Here is a 23,439-nt window from a genome sequence, read left to right on the forward strand (position 1 = left end):
CCATGCAAAATTTATTCCTTATTTTGTTCCTTGCCAACGGAAATCGTAGCAACATCTTTGGATCATATTCAGGATACCCTTGGGGATCCATGATAATGAAATCCAGAAAACGTGAATGGATTATAATATTGATTTAATGAGAATAATACTTCCAGCCCGCAACAACCACCTGTGACTCCAAGATATTAGTCTTTTTTCAATTTTGGCTACCAACCACATCCAGTCAACTTTTTTATAGTCATTTTGTTAAATGAAACCCTAAATATTTAAGGCCTTCATCAAAGTTGATGTGTTGGACTAGAAATTTCTCAAGAGCATAATTCAATTCAGCCCTGGTGCACCCATTAACAAATAATGAAGATTTTAGGTGATTGGCCTCCATCCCCGTTGCCTTACATAATACACTTAGAATACCTTTGAAGGCCACACTATCCCTGCAACATCCATCCAGAAAAATGAGAACATCATCGATGAAAAGCAGATGTGTCAGATTAATATCGTTTGCCACTAGAGCTCCCTTCATATTTCCCTTTCTCTTAACTTCTTTGACCATCCTACTAAGGCCTTCCATAATTAGAAGGAAGAGAAGTGGGGATAATGGATTGCCTTGATTCAAACCTCTTTCTGCATGTGAATCCATTGATTAAAACAACAAAAGATGTGGATAATATACAACACATAATCCAATTTATGAAACTAATGTGAAATCCCAGGTGTGTGAGAAACATGCAAATGCACAACCAATTTTCTTTGTCAAAATCCTTAAATAGACAGATCTTAAGTATCATACCTTTCCATTCTTTAGTTTTCAGACTATGTAAACCTTCTTGTGCAATGTCGATGACCTCTTGAATTTGCCTGTTGTCTTAGAAGGAAAATTGTTCTTTGGAAATATGGTGAGATAGGATGAGCCTAATCCTGTTGGTAGTAATGATTTTGTAAATTCAATTTTAGAGTGAAATCAGTCTGAAGTCATCAGAATATCTTGGATCATCAGTCTTAGGGATAAGGGCGATAAAGGTTGTATTAAAAGCATCATATATTCTTAGGTGGTTATTCATTCCTCGACAACTTTAAACATATTAGATCCAATCAATTCATAGAATCCCAGGAAGAATTCAACAAGCCAACCATATGGCCCCAAGATTTTTTCCTTCTTGAACCATCGCAAAATCGCCTCCAATTCAACAGAGGTAACTGGGGACATTAGATCATTGTTGTTTTCTTCATCGAGAAATGAGGGGAATAAATGAGCAATCTGAATAATTTTGGAAAAGGTAGTATTTCTAGGGTCCGAGAAGAGGATCCTAAAATATTGTGAGAAATCCCTTGCTAAGTCCCTAAAATCTGATATCTTCACTCCAACTTTGTTTTCCAGTGACCAAATGGTGTTAATACATTTTCTACCCTTGGCAAATTATTGATTTTTTTTGGTATTATCATCTCCCGCTTGTAACCAAATCGCCCTACTTTTGAGCCTCCATGCTTCCTCTCTTGCTTCTAACAATCTTCTCTTTGCACCTTCGGGCTAGACGACGTGAAATTTGGCTTCTGCAGATTTGTAACCCCTTCCACTGAGCTGCTCTAAAAGTTCTAGTTCTAATTCAATTTTTTTTAGGGCCTCCTTATCCCTTTGCTTTTTTATCTTGGCCCACTCAATGATCTTCTTCTTTAACCTATGTAAGTTATCAACATATTTTCTAACCACTGATATATCCTCCCCTATACTTCATGGTCGTCAAGACTCACGAACCAAAGAACAAAATTATTCCTCCTTCATCTAGCTCACATTAAATTTAAATGGTGCCCATGGATTATTAAAATTTCCAAATGACTCCAAATAAATAGGATGGTGATTAGATATGCCTCTTGTCCTGACCCATTATCTAAAGAGGGGAACTTCAAACATCAGCTCTTCCCAGATTGAGAATATATCCAACCTCTGAGCAACCATGGCTTCACCAACTCTCTAATTCCTCCAAGTTGCCAAAATTCTGGCCATATCAATATCAACTATTTTGTATTTGTCAATAATTTGTTCAAAGAAATCAGATAAAGGGTTAATATGGGCATGTTGTCCACATATCTTTGAATTTCCCATAGAGAAGTCTAAGTCCCCCCTAGTATCAAGCTATCCACCCTTAAGAAGGATCACTCCAACAGTATATTCCATAATTCAATTCTCCCAGTACATGGACCATACACATTAACAATTCTGAACTCCCTACCCACATCTTCTGAAAAAATGTTAGCAACAATTATCCCATCCCCCCACCAGGAATTTAAAGGCTTAATAGATTTACAATTCACCCCTAAGGCCAGACCTCTAGATTTCCCATGAGCATCAACCACAAAGAAATCCCAATCTTTAAACATACCTTCCAATGTATTTACAATATTCACATTGTTTCCCAAGGTCTCTTGTAGGAAAACGATATCAATTTTATCCAATGAGATCACTTGCTTCAATGCTAGTTTTTTGGGATTATTAGCTAACCCACAACAATTGAAAGAGATCCACTTCATTATGGATCAAATTACAGGGTTATCTTTCCTCTAAGAAACACACCTAATGACAATTTTCAACTAGCAAAAATGTCCTAACTCTCCTTGTGAAAGGATTTGGATATATGAGATTGACGCCCCGTATGGATATTAGGAATCTTGGAGGGGGAATGGAACCTAATCTTACCCCAGGAATCTAGCTACTAACAAGTATACCAGGGGGTGAGATAGGGAGCATAAACTGTATCTAGACCTACCTCTAGTCTTTGAAGAATTTTCATCCGAGGACGGGAATGAGGGGGGGGGAGTCACGAAAAAAATAAAAATATGATCAATAGGACATGAAACAAACCCCAATCCCAAGGAAGATAAAGATATCCCAGCTGTAAAAGACATAGACCATGAAGGACTAGCCATAGTATGTATAGTATGACAATAAGAAGGAGGTGAAGTAGTACCCACAAGTGAAGAGGTCGCAGCTGGAACAAATTGATCTCCCTTCACATCGGTAATTCCTTGGTGCAGTAGTTGCTCAAATTGAGTGTAACACCCTCCACCCACATTTAACCAATATAATTGGCCTACTAAGGTAAACATGTGACGAAGAGTTACTATGATATGGTTCAACCTCATAGATCACCTTAAGGAAGTGGAATCGACAAACCAAAACCTTATTGACTTCCCTCAGGTGCTATAGGACCCCCAAGGGCTAAACCACCCTTCCAGGTGCCTGAACCCTGACCTAAATTTATTTTTCACTAACCTAAACTCCTAGTTGCATGCACAATCATGTATCCATGCAACTAAAATCCCCCACTTGCATGCATAAACCTAAAAGGGACCGATTGCAATCACAATTTCATAGTTTTGTGCCTGCTACCACGAAATTTGTGCCACCTTTTAAGGGCTAGACTCCAGGTCACTACCCAAAACTCGATGAAAATTTCCAAAACAATGAAGATACAAAGAAAAAGCCTTCCATACAAAACTTAGACAAGGACATGACCTAACCATGACAGATATTCCGTCAAACACATCATGAACATGTAATCTACAGGTCATAAATACACATTTGAGCATATTGATATCATACATATCTAAGAATTGTTAAGAAGGTCTGATTCCTTCTCACCATAGTTTCATTATCATCTATCAGGTCATACATTCTTTATCCATTCATTTACTAATCAAAACATGATGAGATCCATGATTAAGATCTATTATAAAACCATGCTTATAGCCAACATACCATTAAAGCCACATAATAAAAAGTATAAATACTCATGAAATATGATAGTAAATGAGAAATTATTAACATATGCAAAAACCAACCAAGTTAGGGACTTCCATGTACCACCTAACCATAGATTGGGCTAAACCAAATCTTTCTCAACCAATCACCCCTGTGCCATATTCCAAGCATGAATGTGCTACTCACAAAAAAAAATCTAGGGCTTCCTCGGGATTTACCATGTATCATGCCATTATCGATAAAGGGATTCCTAGGCCCGAAACCCTCATCTATAAAACCAGGATTTACCGTGTATCTAGCCATATACCAGTCAAGGGATTTCTAGGCCCAAATAATAAACCTACACTACCAGGCTTTACTGCAATCCCACCATATATTGGTCAACGGATCACTAGGCCCTAAACAAACATGGATGCCTCTGGATCTCTCCACCTAAATCATGAGGAATTTATCCATATCCACCCTCAGGTTTTACCGTGTATCCCACCATTTACTAGTCAAGGGAATCTTGGGCCTTTGGGATTTTTCTTGAGTCCACCCCACTTAGTTTCGAAACCATTTGATAATCTAGCTCAACCAAGTAAAAGAACCCAATCAAACCACGTCTATCCGAAAATGGAAAGGCAAGTCTGAAAGCCATTGTCACACTTGGTAAAACCCATGCAATGGCAGCAAGAGAACCATACACACATTCATATACCACGCATGCCCAAACTAGCAAGGAAATTGTACATGCAACTTGATACCTACAAGTAATCCTGATGTAGTCACTTGATCCAACTCTTCCTTGCTTGATCTTTTCTCCCCTTTGCTTTCTTGTCCTTCCTTTTCCTTCCTTTCTCTAATGCTAGAATGCTCCAAGAATGAACTCCCACTAAGATGTTTTTCCAACATTAATCTTCGAATATGTGTCCCATGACCTTGGTCTTATTTTGCCTTTATTAACTTTATTACATGGATTTTTAACTCGGGGTCGTTACAAATCCCTCCCCTTTAGGGGAACACCATCCTCAGTGTTCAATGACACCTACAAGAAGCAAAACCATTGAAAACCAAAACATGTGGCCCATGGAAATTTATAACTTAGCTCAATGCGATATTCACAATGAACAACCTACTAAAAAGAAACACCAACATGACAAACATAACAGCACGACAACCATATCGCTTATTGGAGATTTATAAAAAATCTCATGGAAGTATTTACATCCATATACATATATACATATACCAAAATTGGTTCGCCTCAACCGAAAATAAAGCAAGGATTCATAGCCTGCATCTGATCGGACATCTCCCATGTAGCTTCATCGGGCCCAAAGTGCTTCCACTGCACTTTAACCATCTCAATTGCTCGATTCTAGAGCATGAGCATATTTTATGCAAATGAACTGAGGTTCTGGCTGGAATTATCCTTCTAGATCCACCTGCAATACAAACCAATCAATCACATGATCAACATCTTCCACATATATTTTAAACAATGAAACATGGAAAAAATCATGGAATTTCATTGTTAAAGGCAGTGAAAGTCGATAGGCCACTGGTTCAATCCTCTCAAGGATCTCAAAAGGCCCACAATACCGAGGTGCTAGCTTCGTACATGACCCAATCCTCAAGGAGATCTTCTTGGGCATGATGCACAAGTACACATGTTCCCCAACCTAAAACTCCTTAAATGCCCTATGTCAATCTGCATAACTCTTATGTTTGTCCCATGTTTCCCTTAGATTCTTATTGATAACCCGCATTTCCTATTCCATGTCTACCAACATGTTTGACCCTATCAATACCCTATTCACTAGATCACTCCAACTAATAGGAGTATTACAACTCCGCCCATACAATGCCTCAAATGGAGTCATCCTCAATGACTCCTAATACCCATTGTTGTAAGAAAAATCAACCAGTGGAAGATACTCTTATCACTTTCCTTGTTGATACATCACATACATTTTTAGCATATCCTCTAGTATCTCGTTGACCCTCTCTATCTGTCGATGATAATTTGTGCTGAAGGCAAACTTCGTACCCAATCCTGCAAATAGCTCTTTCCAGAACCTATAAGTGACATCTATGTCTGATACAATCTTCTTCGGAACACCATGAAATATTACTATATCTCTAATGAAGACCTGTGCTACCTCACTGGCTGAATAAGCAGACTTCACTAGAATGAAGTGTGCTACCTTTATCAACCTGTCCACCACAACCATGATGGATTCATGTTGTCTATAGGTCCTCGGTAAACCTGTGATGAAATCCATAGAAATGACCTCTCATTTCCACTTTGGAATTGGAATCGGTTGTAGTAAACCACCTGGATTCTTACATTCTCCCTTTACCCATTAACAATCCAAACATATAGGCACAAACTTTGCCACTTCCTTCTTCAAATTGAACCAATAGTAGAAATTCTTCACTTTTTTCAATGTCATCTGATATCTCAGATGACCTAAATATGACTTAACATGAAATTCCCTCAAGATAAGCTTCTTGAGCAACCCATTTTCTATAAGAATATAGTCCACATCCTAATCACCTGTACCTTGTTGTCATAACCTATGCCTAAGATCCCTATACCTGTCATCTTGTTGTCCTACTTGTAAGATATGTCCCATAAGAACTCATAGCTACTATATGATTCACCTACACTCTTTTGGTAAGAGCATCTGCAGCCCTATTTTCCTTTCCCTTAATGTACCTAATCTCAAAGTCAAACTCACTAATCGTCGCTAAACATCTAGCTTTCCTGGACCATCTAGCTCAAATAAATATCTCAATCCACTATGATCACTCATCAATATGAATAGCTTGCTAATAAGATAGTGTCTCCACATCTTCAAAGCATGGATGATCACTGCCAACTCAAGATCATGTGTCACATAGTTCTACTAGTGCTCATTCATTTTCCTTGATTCGTAACATACCATCTATCCCTCCTGCGTCAAGACTCCACCAAGTCCTCCTTTACAAGAAAATGTACACACCACAAACTCTTTATTCGGATCTGCAATCTTTATAACTAGAGCATTTGTCAAAAACTGTTTCAACTGGTTAAAACCTACTTCACATTGCTCTATCTATTTAAATTTCTTCCCTTTTCACTGCAATGATGTGACAGGAAATGAAATCCACGAGAATTTCCTAATGAACCTCCTGTAATAACCTTTTAACTCCATAAATGACCTTACCTCATCCACATTCCTAGGAGCCGCCCATTCCATTATATCCCTTATCTTTTTTGGATCCACTGTTATGCCTTCCTTGGAGGCAACATGTCCCAAGTAATGTTCCTTTGTCTGAAAGAAACTGCATTTGATAAGTTTGGAAAACAACTGATTCTCTCTCAAAAATCTCAATAGTGCAGCTAAATGTTCTACATTCTCTTCCTCATTCTTAGAATATATCAAGATGTCATTAATGGATACTATCACAAAATTGTCCAAATAAGGACGCATCACAATATTCATCAAGCACATAAAATTAGCTGGATAATTATTTAAACTAAATGGAATTACAACAAACTCATAATGCCCATACTTGGTCTGGAAATAAGTCTTGTAGATGTCCTCTTCTTTGATGTGTACTTGGTGGTATCCTAATCTCAAATCAATCTTCGATAACACTACTTCTCCCTTCAACTAGTCAAACAAATCATAAATCCTCAGGAATGGATACTTGTTCTTGATGGTTACCTTGTTCGACTTTCTGTAATCAATGCATAACCTGAGAGTAACATCCTTCTTGTTTACAAACAATACTAGTGCACCCCAAGGTGATACACTTGGCCTGATGTATCCCTTGTCAAGAATTTCCTTCAACTACAATTTCAATTCCACTAATTTTGGAGTGTTCATCCTGTAAAGTTCCTTTGATGTTGGTGTTTCCCATGGTATCGACTCAATAGAAAATTCCACTTCCCTATGAGGCGAAAAATATGAAATCTCTACGGGAAATACATCCTAAAACTATTGTAAAATTGGGTTCCTATTCAATACCTCTGCATCCTCAACATCCTTACCTTTATCACTAGAAATATGAATTGCAAATAACACACACCCTTTCCTATGACTGCAATTTTCCTGCATAGCCATCACCATTCTAACTAATGTAGCCTTCTTCTTGCCCTGCAATATTATTTGTTCTCCATTGTCATCCAAGCACTCAATAGCCTTTTCATAACAATATACTTTGGTCCTTTGAAGGTACAACTAATCCATACCCAAAAGCATAATATATGATCCCAACGAAAGTAATTCAGATGCACTGATGTAGGCATACCTTTCAATTCAAATGCACAAGATCTTACCCAATGATGAATTATTTTATTTGTACCTGTATCCAACTGCACTAACCAATATTATGTGTGTACCTCTTTATTCAAAACACACTTATCCACCAAGTCAGGACTAACACAACTGTAAGATCCAGGGTCAATCAAAATAGAAACAACTTGATCATAAAGCTTACCATCCATCTCGATAATAGATTCCAGGTGATTCACCTTCTTGCTATCCAATGTTGCATAGACTTGAGGAATTCTCTGCCCAACATCCCTAGCTATTTTTGCTTCCTGAGAACTGTAGATATCAGGTTTGCCACCTTGATTTTGTGCACAATATTTCTTAAGATGCTCCTTACCACATTTCTAACACTGCAATTGTCTCCTATTATCACCTCTATTTTTTTTGTTCTCTAGGCTGAGGTCCATTAAAATTCTTATAAGGTACAACATTCTCTTTCTCAACTGCATCCTGGGGTCTTGTTATTTTTGGCTTCCATTTACCTTTAGTCTTGTCTTTCCCTTTCTAACCTTGTTGGGATTCTGTCTTACACTTTGACTTCTCATAACAGTTCTTCAACTTCCCAGTGACTTCTTCAAGTGACCAAGGCTCATCATACTCAACCCAATCTTAAATGCTAGGGGTAATCCATTGAAAAATATTTGAAATTTGGCTTTATCATACTTAAGATATGGTACATACCTCAAAAACCCTAGGAACTTTGTTGTATACTCCTCATATGTCAGTGATCCCATCTTTATCTCATATAATTCCTTGGCTTTACTGTTATAGTACCTCTTTGAAAAATACTTCTTCTTGAAAAGTCTCTTGAATTCATGCCAAATCAACTCCTTTGTCCTGATTTCTCTAACCCACTTTACATCTTTCCACCAGATGTCTACTTTCCCTTTGAGGTTGAAGATATTTATTATGACCTTAATATTATTTGTGTAATCATGCAACTCAAATCATTTCTTCGCAAAGGTCTATGACTGTCTTTCGTGGACCCTAAACAGGGGAACCAACCACTTGCGTGCCTTTGTAATCACTCCTAAGTCTGTTATTACCCAGATAGCTTAAGTGTCTGATATCTTTAGCATGCATTTAAGATATTATTCGCGTAAACAAATATTATTACTTGCGTTCATATAACAATGTAAACCATTCAGAATTGCGTATCAATATAGTATTAAATCATAAAACCAATATTCACCATAACATAAATGCATTCATTCATAACAGAAGTAAATGGATAAAACACATATATTTCCATAATAGTCTCTTTATTGATACTTCATATTTGCTTACAGACTCAAACTACCCCGCACACTCAGCTGTAGGGGTCCGCGCACACAGCTGCAGACTCTACTCTAGGCCTCTACGCACACAGTTGCAAAGATCTCTTCTACTCTAAGACTCTCGCTCTTCACTTTTAATGACCCATTACATCAACTATGAACTTCACTGCTCTATCTTAGACTCTCTAAGACTCTCCTTTTTATACAATCCAATGGTCTGCGGACCATGGGTAGGTCTATACAAGCCAACACAACTTACATAAAAGAAAAGAAAATCCCTTTATGACACTTATTATCTATGTTCTCTGTGACCATAAGTTGCGGAGACTTTACACTTTACATCACAAAAACTTGGGCTTTTGCCCCAAAATTGACCGTAGGGGACCCTGTCCCAACAAGCCCCCAACACAAATATCATGACTCACCCTCGAGTCACTCTGATGGTGTGGAGATCTTGCTGTGGAGACGTCCCATCTCGACTTGCGATACTGCTACCTTGGTTGAACTCTGTGTGGCTGCCTGCTTGAGCTGCTTAACCAGCTACTCGGTCGCTAGTCCTGCACTGTCTTCTTTGACCTTTTGCTGTGTCCTCTACAAGCCTACCAACTTCTCTCAATGGTGGCATAGGTAACATATGCCTCGTGCAACCAATAATGCCCCAATCTAGCCTTGAGGACCACCTCTTTTCGTTGCACTACCTCCACCTGTTCTAGCAACTTCTTTGCCTCATGCAGCTTAGTCAGTCACTATGATATGGCGACGGTGTGCATCATCACTCTATATTTGTCATAGTACTGCTACAATTCTCGAGCCTCTATGTTCAACCTCTGCAGGTTAGGATCCTCCTGCAGAGTCGTAATGACCTCCATCACCTATTCAAAGAGCGCAATGAAATCCGCCACTGCTGCATCCATTATCGCTACTACATCTTTACAACTACCTCATGTTGTTCTCTGACCTCTGGTGGAGTTGAAGGCTGTGTCTTCAACTCAAGCTCTATGATTTTAAGGTTCATTTCAAACTGAACCTTGGCCATCTTTGCTCATGCATCGTGCACTCCTTCAGCCAACTTCCGAATCTTGGCCTCCACTGGCGCTTCTTTTGGGATATGCAGCTCCAGAATGGTTCTGCATGCTTCGGCTACTACTACTACTGTGTCCTCATTCTTCTCCTAAACCTTCTTCCAGGCTTCTATCGCAAATGTCTTTCTAATGGATATCTATTCGTTGTTGACTGTTTGCTCGTTGATCATGCTCAGCGTGTGTTGCTGTCAGGCCTTAAGCTCTTCAATCACACCTGATTGTAGGGTGTGAAGGAATTGAATGGGAAGCACAGACAAGTTGAGGCCAACATTCCTCAACGCGCTAATAGTAGCCTTGTCAGCTTCTGCCTTAGCGCAACTACCTGGAGGTCCAAGGATTGAACCAACTCTGCGGCTTGAGTGGTCCCAGCTACCAAAATAGTTGATGTCGTGTCACCCTGCCCTGCACCTGCCTGCAGTCTAGTTGTTTGGATTTGCAGCTCGTGCAGACCATCTGTATGGCACTTAATGCCTGCTTCTACTATTCCTCAAACTGCTGTAACAGTTCTGCGGTCGTATCCCTCACCTTATCTACAATTTCATCCAAGTCACCCTCCTTCAAGGTGATTGGATCGAGCGACGATTTGGAAGCCTTGGTCTTCTTTCGCTCCCCCTCATTTTCCTGTTCCCTATGTTGCTTTATGTGAAAAGGAGTGCTCTCTAGATATTTGTCTCCCTATTCTGATTGTTCATCGTCCTCCATTTGGGGCAAAGGAGACTTCTGACTCTTGTCAGAGCCACACTCTTCCTACTCCGCTTGCTCCTTTGCGGCGCGCTTCACTTCTGCACGTGCCTTCTCCTTAGTCTCCCTCTTCCTCTTCTCTGCCAACTGCTGCATCTTTAGTCGGGTTGCTTCCTTCTCCTACTTCTCTGTGAAATTTCTAGCCTCGATGGCCAAATCTGATGATGTGTTCCAATCTGTTGGCCATCTCTTAAGGACTTTGTTAATGGCATCATCTGTAGCCAAGTAAGGAAGATCATACCACTTCTGGTACGGATCCTTCAGCGCCTGAATGTAAATTGGGTGGAAGTCCGCTTTGAACTCCACATATCCAGATAACTACTCAAAAGTGGTTGGTGACAACTGTGGCTTGTAGTTGATGGCTGTGTGGATGCTTGCCTCCATCAACACCAAAAAAACTTTAGTTTTGTGAACCCGCGCAATGTCTTTTGTGGCCCATAGTGAAGGAAACTTGACAGCTTCTGGTAAATCTGCCTAAAGAGGAGGAAACTGGTTGTCCTGCTGTAGCTCCCACGTGACCAACAAAATTGATAAGAGTAGCCATGAATAATGAAATGTCTTGCTCTAGTCTTGTGCCTCCCTACAGTTCGCAAGGAACTCATTGCACATGTAGCGTGCCCAGTTGAACTATACACCCTCCGCGCATTGGGCCGCTAACGAAACCACTGGTGCTAGCAACTCGTCTACGCGACACTTTCACATTATCTTGCCATCCAAAATTTGGGTGGCCACCTTCACTATGGGGTCGGTAATACTGGAGATGGAATACCCACATGCTTTCTTGACAAGTTTGAACTTGTCCTTCATCTTCTCGGCGAGGTCACGCTTGCTTGTCTTGCCGCCAAATTCCTTTGTTGGATTCGATCCAGAGTGAGGGATTAATGTGATCATGTGGATCAACATGTTAGTTATTGGTATCGGCTCACTCAATCACAAGCACCCGCCATGCACAAGGCACAACATCTACTTGACGACCATCAACAATCTTGCCTTGTTCACCCCATGAATCCACTCCACCGGCTCCAGCGCTGTGACAATGGACTCCTTGTAGAACACACGTTTCATGGATGTATCAGTAGCCGTGTGGGGAAACCACTCAACGTCTCCCAAATCCCAATCTTCAAGTTTCAAATGTGGGATGCGCGCCAAGCGTGGACCTTCAAATGTTATGTTTTTCGGCAGTAGAGGGGTATTCAGGAGGAACTATCCCTCATCTAGGTCCTTCAGGACCTTCACCTTGCCTTGGCGTGGAGGGATGTACTCCAACAGCTTTCAAATAGGGTCTACGCCCTCAACATCTATGTCTTATGTGCCTTCATCACCCTCTAGGTCCACCACTTTGCCCTTTTCCTGCATAGTTGGATTTTATTTTCTCTGGGCCTGTATAGCAGGATGTTTCCTGGGTGACTCACGCACCGACATCATCTTCTTCTATTTATCTTTCTTCAGCTTCGGGACCTCCCTTGTCGGTGTAGGCTTCGGCCTAGGCGACCTCGGCAACTTAGGCACTAATACAGGAACCTCCATACTCACAACCTTAGGGGTAGCTCCCTCAGAGGCAATAGACCCTCCGACACTAGTGGTCTCAGCTGGTGCAGACATGAAGTTGTTAATGAGCTGCTAGGTTTCCTCAGGTAACCTCTCAAATACAGAACTAGTGACCAAGTCCTCAAAGAACACACGGTTCATGCACACCAGACAGCATGACACATAAACTCTCAGAATGCAAAGTGTCTCTCGTTGGACGACCATCTGTAATTTATAGGAAAATTCGAATTCAAATTCGACTGTTCCCCCCAAAATCACTCATAAATGTTAGATTGGCAGTAGATTTTCAAAGATATCTCTCTTAAATTTAGCCTTAAATGTCGCCTCCTGCTCCTCTTAGCTGTTTTCTCACTATCAAATCATGAATAGTGACGGTAATGGTCACTTTCTAGCTACGTTTTGCGGTTTCTCGTCCTGTAGCGCAGATGCCTTTATGTGTCTACTAACACTGTAACACCCTTCTATTCTGCGTAGGGCCCTCATCACGTAGATTTTCAACTCGGGTAGTGTAGTTTATAGTCCCATGCCTCCTTGCAGTTGCTTGGAGTGCTAAGACTATGCTACCGTCATATAGTCATCTGGCCGGATCCTCGGTGTATGGCTTCAATCAACTGCCATTTACTTTTCCGGGAAATGGATCTCCATTCAATTTCACAAGCTAAACTGCTCCACCATCGATAATCTCCTTGATCACATGTGGCCCCAGCCAATGCATTTGAAATTTACCTGGAAATTTATCAAACTTGATGTCATATAATAAAACTAAATCGTTTACCTTGAAGGTGCACAGTTTGATGTGCCGATTGTGCCATGCCCTTTCGCGCTCCTTCTGAACTTGTTGATGGAATCCAACCAAGAATCTATCTCCCTCCAGATCTGTCAGCTGCGCAAGCCTCTCTTCTAAGGCTTTTTGATCCACCATACTTGTGAAGGCCACTATCCATAGACTAAGCACAATGTACTCCATCAGCATCACTGCTTCTACGCCATAGACCAGCCTAAACGGTGTCTGTCTAGTCAGCTTTTTACAAGTAGTTCTATAAGCCCATAGCACCACTGGTACGCGCACGTCCCAATCATTCCTTTGCACATTGAAAACCTTTGTCACCGTGTTCTCTAATATCTTATTAAACACTTCCACTGTCCCATTAGCCTAAGGATGATACCACGTGCTCTTCTGATGATAAACTTGAAACTCTTCCATCAGCGCATTGATCATTTCATTAAGGAAGTGCATACCACGATCTCTCATCAACACTTTCAGGAAATTGAACTTGGTCAGCACATATTCAAATAGGAACTTTGCTATCGTTGCCCCTGTACAATCCTTTATAGGTTGCACCTTTGCCCATCTGGTCAAATACTCAGTCACGTGATGATATACTGCGCACCCATCTTCTTTCCTGGAGGCTAAATCGGTCCTATGAAATCGATTTCCCACTTTTCAAATGGCTGCAATGACACTTATGGATTCAGAGGTAGCTCATACCTCCACGATGGCCTTCCCATCCTCTGACATGCATCACATGCCCTACAATATGATTTCTAATCCTTATGCAATGTTAGCCACCACAACCCAACACGCAAAATCTTCTGCGCTATTGCTTTTCCTGCATAATGGCCTACCGCATCCCCTACTTGAGCTTCAGCTAGGATGCTACTTCGTTCAAACTGAAGCACATAACATTGCAGTATTTTGTTTGATCCCATTTTATAAAGATGACCTACAATCAAAGAGAAGTCTGTCGTGCACACCACTAATTCCTTCTTCTGTTGACTAGTGTATCCCTCTGGAGACATTGTTGTAGTTAGGAAGTGGATGATGTCTGCAAAATGATTGTCTGCCACGTGCACCGCAAAGTGTTGTGCATTAGGTAGTCCTTCATCCAAATTAGTGGGCTCCTCACTTGTTTTAATGAGCGACAGATGATTCGGTCATGCATTCAATCGCCCTGCCTTTACAATGACTTCAAATTCATACTCTTGAAACAACAGAAGCCATATGCATATCCCCCTCCCCAACACATGCTTGTTGACCAGGTACTTTAATGCAGAATGGTCTATAGACATCTTAAAGTGTTCGCCTAGTAAATAATGCCTGAACTTCTGGAGCGCGTAGACCATAGCCAACCGTTCGCACTCCATCGTCGCATAGTTCTTTTCAGCCTTAGACAACTTCCTACTTGCAAACGTGATAGGGTGATCCAACTCTCCCTTATCGGCCTGTGTCAGTACTGCCCCCAATGTAATGCATGACGCGTCCACATGCATGTGAAATTCCTTCTTCCAATCTGGGAAGACTAGGATCAGCGCGGTGACCATCTTTTCTCTTAACACATCCTAGCTCTGCTGACATTATTCAATCCAACAGAATGTAGTGTCCTTCTTTAACAATTTTTCCATCGGTGCGGTAATCTGGGCATAACTCTTGATGAAATTTTGATAGTAACCAGTATGACCCAGTGTTGTGCGCAACTATTTAACACTTCTTGGCCTCCAAATTGATTATAACCACAATCTTAGCTAGATACACCATTAATCCTTGTCTGCACACTATATGACCCATCAAGATTCCAAAAGGTATGCAAAGTAGACACTTCTTCAAGTTTAGCACGATCTGATACCTTCGGCATGTATCTAGCATCAAGTGCAAACTAGCTACATTGCGTTTGACCAGTCCAAACATTGTCCAATCATCAAAGTATACCTACAAAAACTTGTAAATGAACTCTTTGAACGCCACAATGACTACGCACGAAAATATTGTCGGCCATTCTTTAGTCCAAAAGGCATTACTGTATATTCGAAGCATCCCCACTCAGTCACGAATGTTGTATTACTCCTATCTCTCGGCGTGATCTTGATCTAATGGTACCTTGAGAACTCATCAGTGAATGAATATGCTTCGTGTCCTCCTACATTATCTAGCACTTCATCGGTGCACGGAGTTGGAAAAGGATCATGTACATAGGCATCATTCAACTTCCTGAGATCTACGCAGACCTTATCTCATCCTTCTGCTTCTTTTCCTGAACTACCATAGGACTGACCCAATTAGATTCCTCCACTAGTTCAATGATTCCCACTACCAACATTTTGTCCAATTCTAAGTAGACCCTTTCTTTCTACTTAGGATTGAGGCGATATGGTCTCTGTTTCACAGGCTTTGCATTTGGTTTCAACGTTATCTTCATCACTCCTAAATCGTCTATTATCCCTTGTAGGTATAAAAACTTTGTAGGGAACAAATCCTGGTACTTGCGGAGAAACTCAGCCACCTTATCCACCATAGCGTCATCCCAGTAGTCCCTTATCTTCGCAAACTTTAGTTCCGCCACTATCCCAATGTTCACTTGTCGAGTTTTCAGCGGTGCAATGATATCTAGATTCTCTATCTGCGGCCCCTCAAATTTGTGGTGACCTTCTATCTTTGGGATATTAATGTTCCTGGGATCCTCCTCTTCTTCTTCAACACATTATAGCACTCCAACGCATGGCACAGTTAGGTGGTCCAATCTAGTTGAATCAAATCCAAGGGATCCCGCGGGATTCTAAAGATCGCTGCCTTGACCTCCTAAAGTGATTCATCAATGGACTCAAATCCATCCTCAAAGATGAATGTAATCAAGAATCCCTATCTCAAAATATCCCATTCATCTGTTCTGTGGCAGAGCTATGTGTCCAAGTACCAATTCATTGGTATTACATACAAGTTGTGATAGAACAGATTCACCCACTCCGGTTGCAGTTCTTCTCCATAAGCATTGGTCCATTTTGCTAAGTGATCGCGTGGATCACTCCTTCCATCATTTTTCTCTGTCAATCGTACCTTTGGGTGACTAAACTGTACCCTCATCAGTCTTCTGTATTCACGCCATCCATCGAAATTTTCTTTATGCGTACCCCACCATCTTGCGGGCGTAGCGCGCAGCGCTAAGTCCAAAGCTTGGAAGTGATGCTTCTATGGCACTTCCCTTTAAATGCATCCAAAAATTTATCAACATCAGTTAAACCATCATAATAAGGCATACTTCTTACCTCTGATGATACGTAGCGTAGCGATTTGGTCATCATGTTACAACACAGCGTAGACACTTCGTGCAATTGATTCTGCTAGTGTTCCAATTCCTCATCTAAATCCAACATGCAGGAGATCTCGTGGTCCCATGCAATACATCCATTAGCTGCCGAATTCACCCAATATTGATCTCGCACTGTTATCTTTAATTTGATCCAAATCATCGTCACTTTTATAATCGCGGATCAGGTCAGTATCACAGTCCTTCTACAAGGTCCAAAGGTACTACTACGCAGAGTGATTTTCTTTCAAATGACATCATCTGCTTCTTCAAATTGATCACCCCGTTAATGTCGATAGCCCAGTCGATCCCAAGGAGTGCAGGGTAGGGATTGCTGTCATCGACAATCTCTATCACTTCGAAATCCACCAATGTGCTTGCGCCTTTAATATCTACTGTCACTCCTTGCAATCTTCCCATGGGGATAATATTTTGCTGATTCGCCATCCTCAATTGAATAGGAGACCACTGCAATGCAGGTCTCCCCATTGTTTCCCATGTATGTTTCGAAAAAACATTCGCATCTGACCTGAGATCCTAAATGACTTGGTCCATTTCATACTCTAGTATTTGCATGGTGAGCCTCATCTCATGCCCTGTTCTTGCCTTATGCTTACCAATTTTCCTAACCATGCATAGTCCCTCAAGAGCATTACCAACACATTTATTGATCAACTCCTGTAATCCTTTTACGGCCTTGCTATCACATAGCAGCTTCATACAGGTCTCCAAAAAGGTAGTAAGCATGGATGGGTCCATTTCTTCAGACTGCTTATCTTGACTTCCTGAGGTAGAAGCCTCAATGAATCTTTTCTTCGCTCCCATGAAGGTTTTTTCATGCGTGCTAGATCAAAGCCGACCTCCTTCTCTGGAGCTTTTTGGACCCATTCACTTTCTTCAGGCTGCTTTCCCTTATCTTCATAGTTGTCATTCCACTTCGTAGCACAATATTCACAGTAGGATCCTATTCACAGGGTTCAGCCCTCATCATTTGCAGGTTCTGGGTAGGTTGTTGAGGCTGCGTCCCATTTTCACGCATCTTAGCTATTAGTACAGGGAAATCTTCTATCATGTGGTCAAACTGAGTATAGTATCAGCACGATAGGCACATCGGGTTTGTACATTCTCATGCATAGTGTCCTGGCCCTCCACAATTGTAGCAAATAACTTGCCCCTGACCTCTAGTAGGTCCTCCGCCTCGACCTCTTCCGCGCCCCTGATATCCTCCTCGCGCTTCCCCAGCGCCTTGATCTAGAGGCCGAGTTTTTATCTACATTTGATACACAGGCGTTCTCTCCATCATTAACTTGTAACTACGGAAATTTTGCTCCTTGTGACCTACTGATTTACAAAAGTTGTAGAAGAACTGTTGTGGTGTCTGTACAAATTTCTGCAGGAAGTGGCAATTATCTGTCGCATGTTTTCCAGCTACCTGACTTACAGCACACCACAGTGCGGGCCCTATACTTGGCCCAGCTTGAGCTTTCGACCTCAGAGGCATCATTCCTCATCCTGTAACATAATTCATGGATACAGGGCAATGATCTTTATCATGCCCCTGAATCTTACATTTCAAACAACAAACTTCTTCATGAACCTCTAGCCGAGTCACTCTATCCTTCTTCAGACTTTCGAATTCTAAGAAATGGTTCTGCAACTCCACGTGAATCTTTTGAGCTCCCAAAGAAACATCTTGAATTCGTGTCTCATGCAATCCCATCACAATATTCAGGGCCTCCGTCTAAGTCCCAATCTTTTGCTGTGATAAAGCAACCCTTAGATGAGGTAGGAGCGAAGCCACAAACCATTTGCGGTGCTTCCCATTCATAAGATTCATGTTAGCTTCACGGATCTTGCACTTCAATCTCTAATCCAACTCCCAGGGTGTCTCTCTAGGCTTCATCATGATCTCCTTGAATCCAATGATCGATTGCGCTTCAGATTTGGGCCTACTGAATTCCTTATTCAGCATAGTCTGAATGTCTGCCAACACAACTGTCGATTATCAGTGTAGTACTTAATGTACCACGTTAGCACACGCTCCTATAAAGAAGTAACCAATGTTTCTTTCTTTATCTAATCATCTGTAATGCCCTGGGCTTCCCACACAGCCTTCGCAATGAACCAAAACTGGTCTGGGTCCTCATTCCCCAAGCCCTTGAAAACGGGCAATTTTACTGAATTCGCCATAGTGAATGGTGGTGGAGGTGGTGGCGGTGTGAGCGAAGGTGTGTGTGGTGGAGGTGAATATGGAGGTGGTGTGGGTGGATGGGGTATTCATGATAACCCTCACCTTATTAACTGGACAATGCTCTGTGGAGAAGCTTGTGCTACTTCTTCATCGTCACTCAAAGGAGGCTCAATCAACAAGTTATATTCAGGTCCTATTCCCTTTCTATCCCTGAATAACTTTCCACTTCGCGTAGCTCCAAACATCAAGGTAATTGTATGACCTACTTTTCACACAAGAGCATTTTAATCCAAGTATTCAGAGGTCTCAAATACTTACCTCACGGTCCCTTGAAGAAGCATCGCTCTTCTTCACTATAGCTAACTGAGGTATCGACCACGAACTTTGTCACAAACCCTTCGAGGATACAATCAAGCTAGTGATCGACAGTGTGTGCAATCTTATCTTCAGAGGCTTCCAATATTCACACTAACTCTGGGGTCCCCACTATTGGACCGTCAAGCCTCCACCTTCCCTAGCCGTCAATCGCGGATTCTTGTTTTCTTGCGCCGCAAATTTGTGGATCTTTCTATCCAATCAGTCCTCAATTTCCTTCTTAGTTGGATTCTGGTGCGTTGAAGCCTCGAAAATCGTTGCTTAAAACATTGGGAGAAAACCACCCGGTCTGGACCTTGGTTGGCAGCTCCTTTTCCGTTTGGTGTAGTGGCTTCGACTGGAGGTAATGGGACCAGTTTCCCAATATAAATTATGATAGTGCTGATGGGGTGATATATGATAGTATGGAAAAAATTTTAAGATAAAAGTAATCTAATCTAAACTAGTAATCACATGCATATATCCTAATTTAAACACTATCTAGCTATGACTATACCCGGGAATAAAATTGAAACATGTGATCTACAATAATGTCCTAAAGCAATTGGTAATAAAGATCATTCAACTGTAATAGGAAGTGAAATCATTTTAACATTAATCATTTCGGATAAATAGTTAGCCGAAACAATTGTGAAAGATATATCGCATAAGAAATTATTCATATATTCAACATAAAATTTAGGTCATCACCATACAAAAGTGCAATAATGCTACCCAGGCTTTAAAATTTAATACATAAACAATTTGAAGAAAAAATACTACTTAATACATAAACAAAACAAAATCACGAGATAAAAGTACCATTTGTAATAAGTTATGCTCATGTGTTTCAGCAATATCGACCTACTTCCAATCAATCCAACACCATCTACGAGTACAAAAGGGCAATTTTAGTAGAAGATGCCAGATAAGATAAAAATAAATCCCGTTCCATTCATTTCACCATTACTTCTTCAAAGGGACAGAAGTTCATGTTTTGAAGATTGTTGCTGATAAAATTTATGGACCACTTTCTAAATGCATGAGAGGGGTTTAAATACTAAACTATAAATCCTAATAATAGATTATTACAAAAATAGTTGAGAAGGTTTAAACAACCTTCCTCAAATTGTGCAAAACAAAACAAAAATGGAAATTAAAATATGGTGACTAACTCTGTGTTCGACCTTTGAGATCGCAGATGTCCAACATGAGTTTGAGCTGTGTCGGTCGGTTGATCACAGATTTCAACTACCCAGTGAACATGGCATCGGTCAGTGCTGGCACCATTTTCTGCGTGGAAGAGGTTAGGCATCGCAGGGTCATCCACTGGCTGTAAGGTTTAACTAAATATTGCCAATACGCTTCCCAGTTTAACCTAGTCATTTGCCTAATTGCTTCCTCTTTTTCTCCTGTTGCCTACCTCCATTGTTGTTTGAGCTGTTTGACATTCAAAAGAAAATTTGGTACAGACTCTGCCACTAGGTTTGTGCTATGTAGATTTTCGTTGATGTTTTCAATAACACAGTTCGTTGTTGCTACTACGACCACTGTTGCCTTTTCTGCTTGCCTAATTTGAGAATCCCAATCTACAAATAAAATTTCTTTGTGTGACTCCTCCAGTATAGGCAAATCGGCCATCCTTCCATCCTCTAAATTTTGCCAGGTGATGAAGTCAGAAACTCTTTTCAATAATTCATCATATTCAAGTCTCATGTCAATGACTTGACTCGTTAATTTGTCACTAGTCTCGCAATAAGGAGTCAACTACAAGACCTTATGGCATATAATTTCTTTTTGATGCATTAGTTGGGAGTTTAGGATGAGCGCTTCGATTATAAACTGATCAATATTTGAGTTTTCCTTATACTTATTTGTTAATGCTTGTATCTGCGCTTCCTTTTCTGCTAAACTAGCTTGATGTTTTATTTGCATATGCTCGAATTCTTGGTGGAGCTTAGCTATTTGTAATTCTGCTTGTTGGTTAGATTTTTCTTTCTCTAACTGTTGTTCCAAAAACATAATTTTATTTTCCTTTTCTCTGAGAAACATATGTACTTCTGTTTCTTTGTCAATATTCGTTGTAGCGTAGGCTCCTGCAAACTAAGACAGTCTAGTAAGGTTATCAGATGGGTTGATGGGTGAGTATTTCCAAACAATATCCATTGATTCATTATTAGGAGTAGTAACAGCTGTAGCATCCAACTTCCTCTTTTTTCTTTGTCTTTTGACAACAAATTTGTGGGTTGGGTTATAGAAAACATCTAAAGGAGGAATCTCCTCAATTCTCAAAATAATTCTAGAGGTAGGAGTGGCAGGAATGTGCTCTACCTCTTGAGTACTTACAATTTTCTCTACTGTAATTTCTTGAGTTGTTTTGTGTTGTGGAGTCTGTGGCTCGGGTGCTTATTTCTCTGTATGGAGATTTGTATTAAAATACTCCCATTCTTTCTCTAAGTAAATCACTGGGGGTTTTGTTGACTGGGTGGAGGTGGAATGAATTTCAACCTATTTTCTAATTGAGGTTTGCTCAGCTATCTTTTCTGTAGATTGGGCTGTATCGTTTTCTGACTCCTTGCTTTTGCTTCCCCCATTCTATGACTATTGCTCTGATTTATCTGACTCCCTGGTAGAATTCTCTTAGGATTCTACTTGGGAATCATCTTTAGAATTTCCTCTAGAACTTCCTTCTAGGCTTACGCTAGGAGTTGGCTCCCTTATTGGTTCAATCAATAATTGGTCCAACGGGATCTTTAAAAATCTCCTTTCTTTGTATTGATGAAAGACTTCAAGCTCTTCTTGGTCAAAAAGTAGTGATGACATGTGCTTCACTTCTGTTAATGTCTCTTTCTATAGGAGATGTCATCAAATGCATCTTCCTCGTGACTGAATACCTTCACTTTTACCATGGTAATGAAGTCTTTGGCAGTGGCATTTGGGTCATACTGGCAACTTGGGAATTTAGGTGATTTCAGAGATTGCATGATCGCTGCCTCTTTGAATACATGGCCCAAATCATGCAGTGAAAATGCTCCATATTGTAATGGAAATGTAGGCAAAATGGACTTTTTTCGCTTCCTTTAATCCTTTGCTTAGCCCACCCTCACTAGCTATTTGATAGGCTATGTCTCTAGCCATCAATTTGTCTGGAACATAGTATGGGAGGACATGAGGTGAGGTGATTCTCCCAAAAACCCTGATATATGTGAATGTTTCCTCCCTAAACCATATGGCCACTGGGAGGATATCTACCTCAGCTTCCTTATAAAATATAGGGGCGTCTCGGTTGTAAACCTGTTTGTGGATAGGCAGCATGACCCCATTACAATTTTTGTAAAAATGCGGGTGAAACTGAGACTCCCACATGTCTTTATGATATATATGAATGGGAATTGGATCTTTCACGGTCCACTTCCATCCCATGATAGGAAATTTTGAACCAAATCAAACTGCATCCATCACATAGGCACTCATAAAAAATGGAGGGTAAATCCTCGTTGAGACACTCCTTTTCCTCCTATAATCGATTATCGCCTTTGCTAAATTATCAGACAAAATTTGGGCCCAATTCATTATGGTTGTGTTTACGATTGCATTTATTAATGGCAGCCATTTTGGGGAAAATTTAGTGCTATCGAGCTTTCTAAACATCGTACATAGCATGGTTGCTGCAAAACTATGGGGAGGAGAAATAGATGCAGTAGAGTACATACCCGCTTTGTCCTTTTTGATCTTTCCCTCATTATTCGACCAGGTCCGGGTGAGATTTGTTGGGTCCTCGTTTTCTCTAGAAAACTTCTCAAGGAACTGTTTGTTGTAGATGGCTTGTGGCTCTGGTAGGTGGTACATAAGTCGTAGGTTGTCTGGCGAAAAAGATCCCATAACCTCTTGGCTTCTATTCTTAAATTCTCTATCTGAGATATCGACCTAATCAATAATCCACTTGACCATATCTATGTAAGGGATTATTTTTGGGCACGTGGCTATGTGATGCAGAAATGAGCATGCCGTCTCAAAAATGGTGGCATCTGAGGAAGTATGACCATCAGTTGTGACCTTTGTTTCTAGAGGTCTTGGTTGCTCTTCTTCTAATAAATCATACA

The sequence above is a fragment of the Pinus tabuliformis genome, chromosome X (genome assembly GCF_031772625.1).
Source record: "Pinus tabuliformis cultivar Carrire ecotype Pingquan chromosome X, CPIR1, whole genome shotgun sequence".
NCBI classification, from domain to species: domain Eukaryota; kingdom Viridiplantae; phylum Streptophyta; class Pinopsida; order Pinales; family Pinaceae; genus Pinus; species Pinus tabuliformis.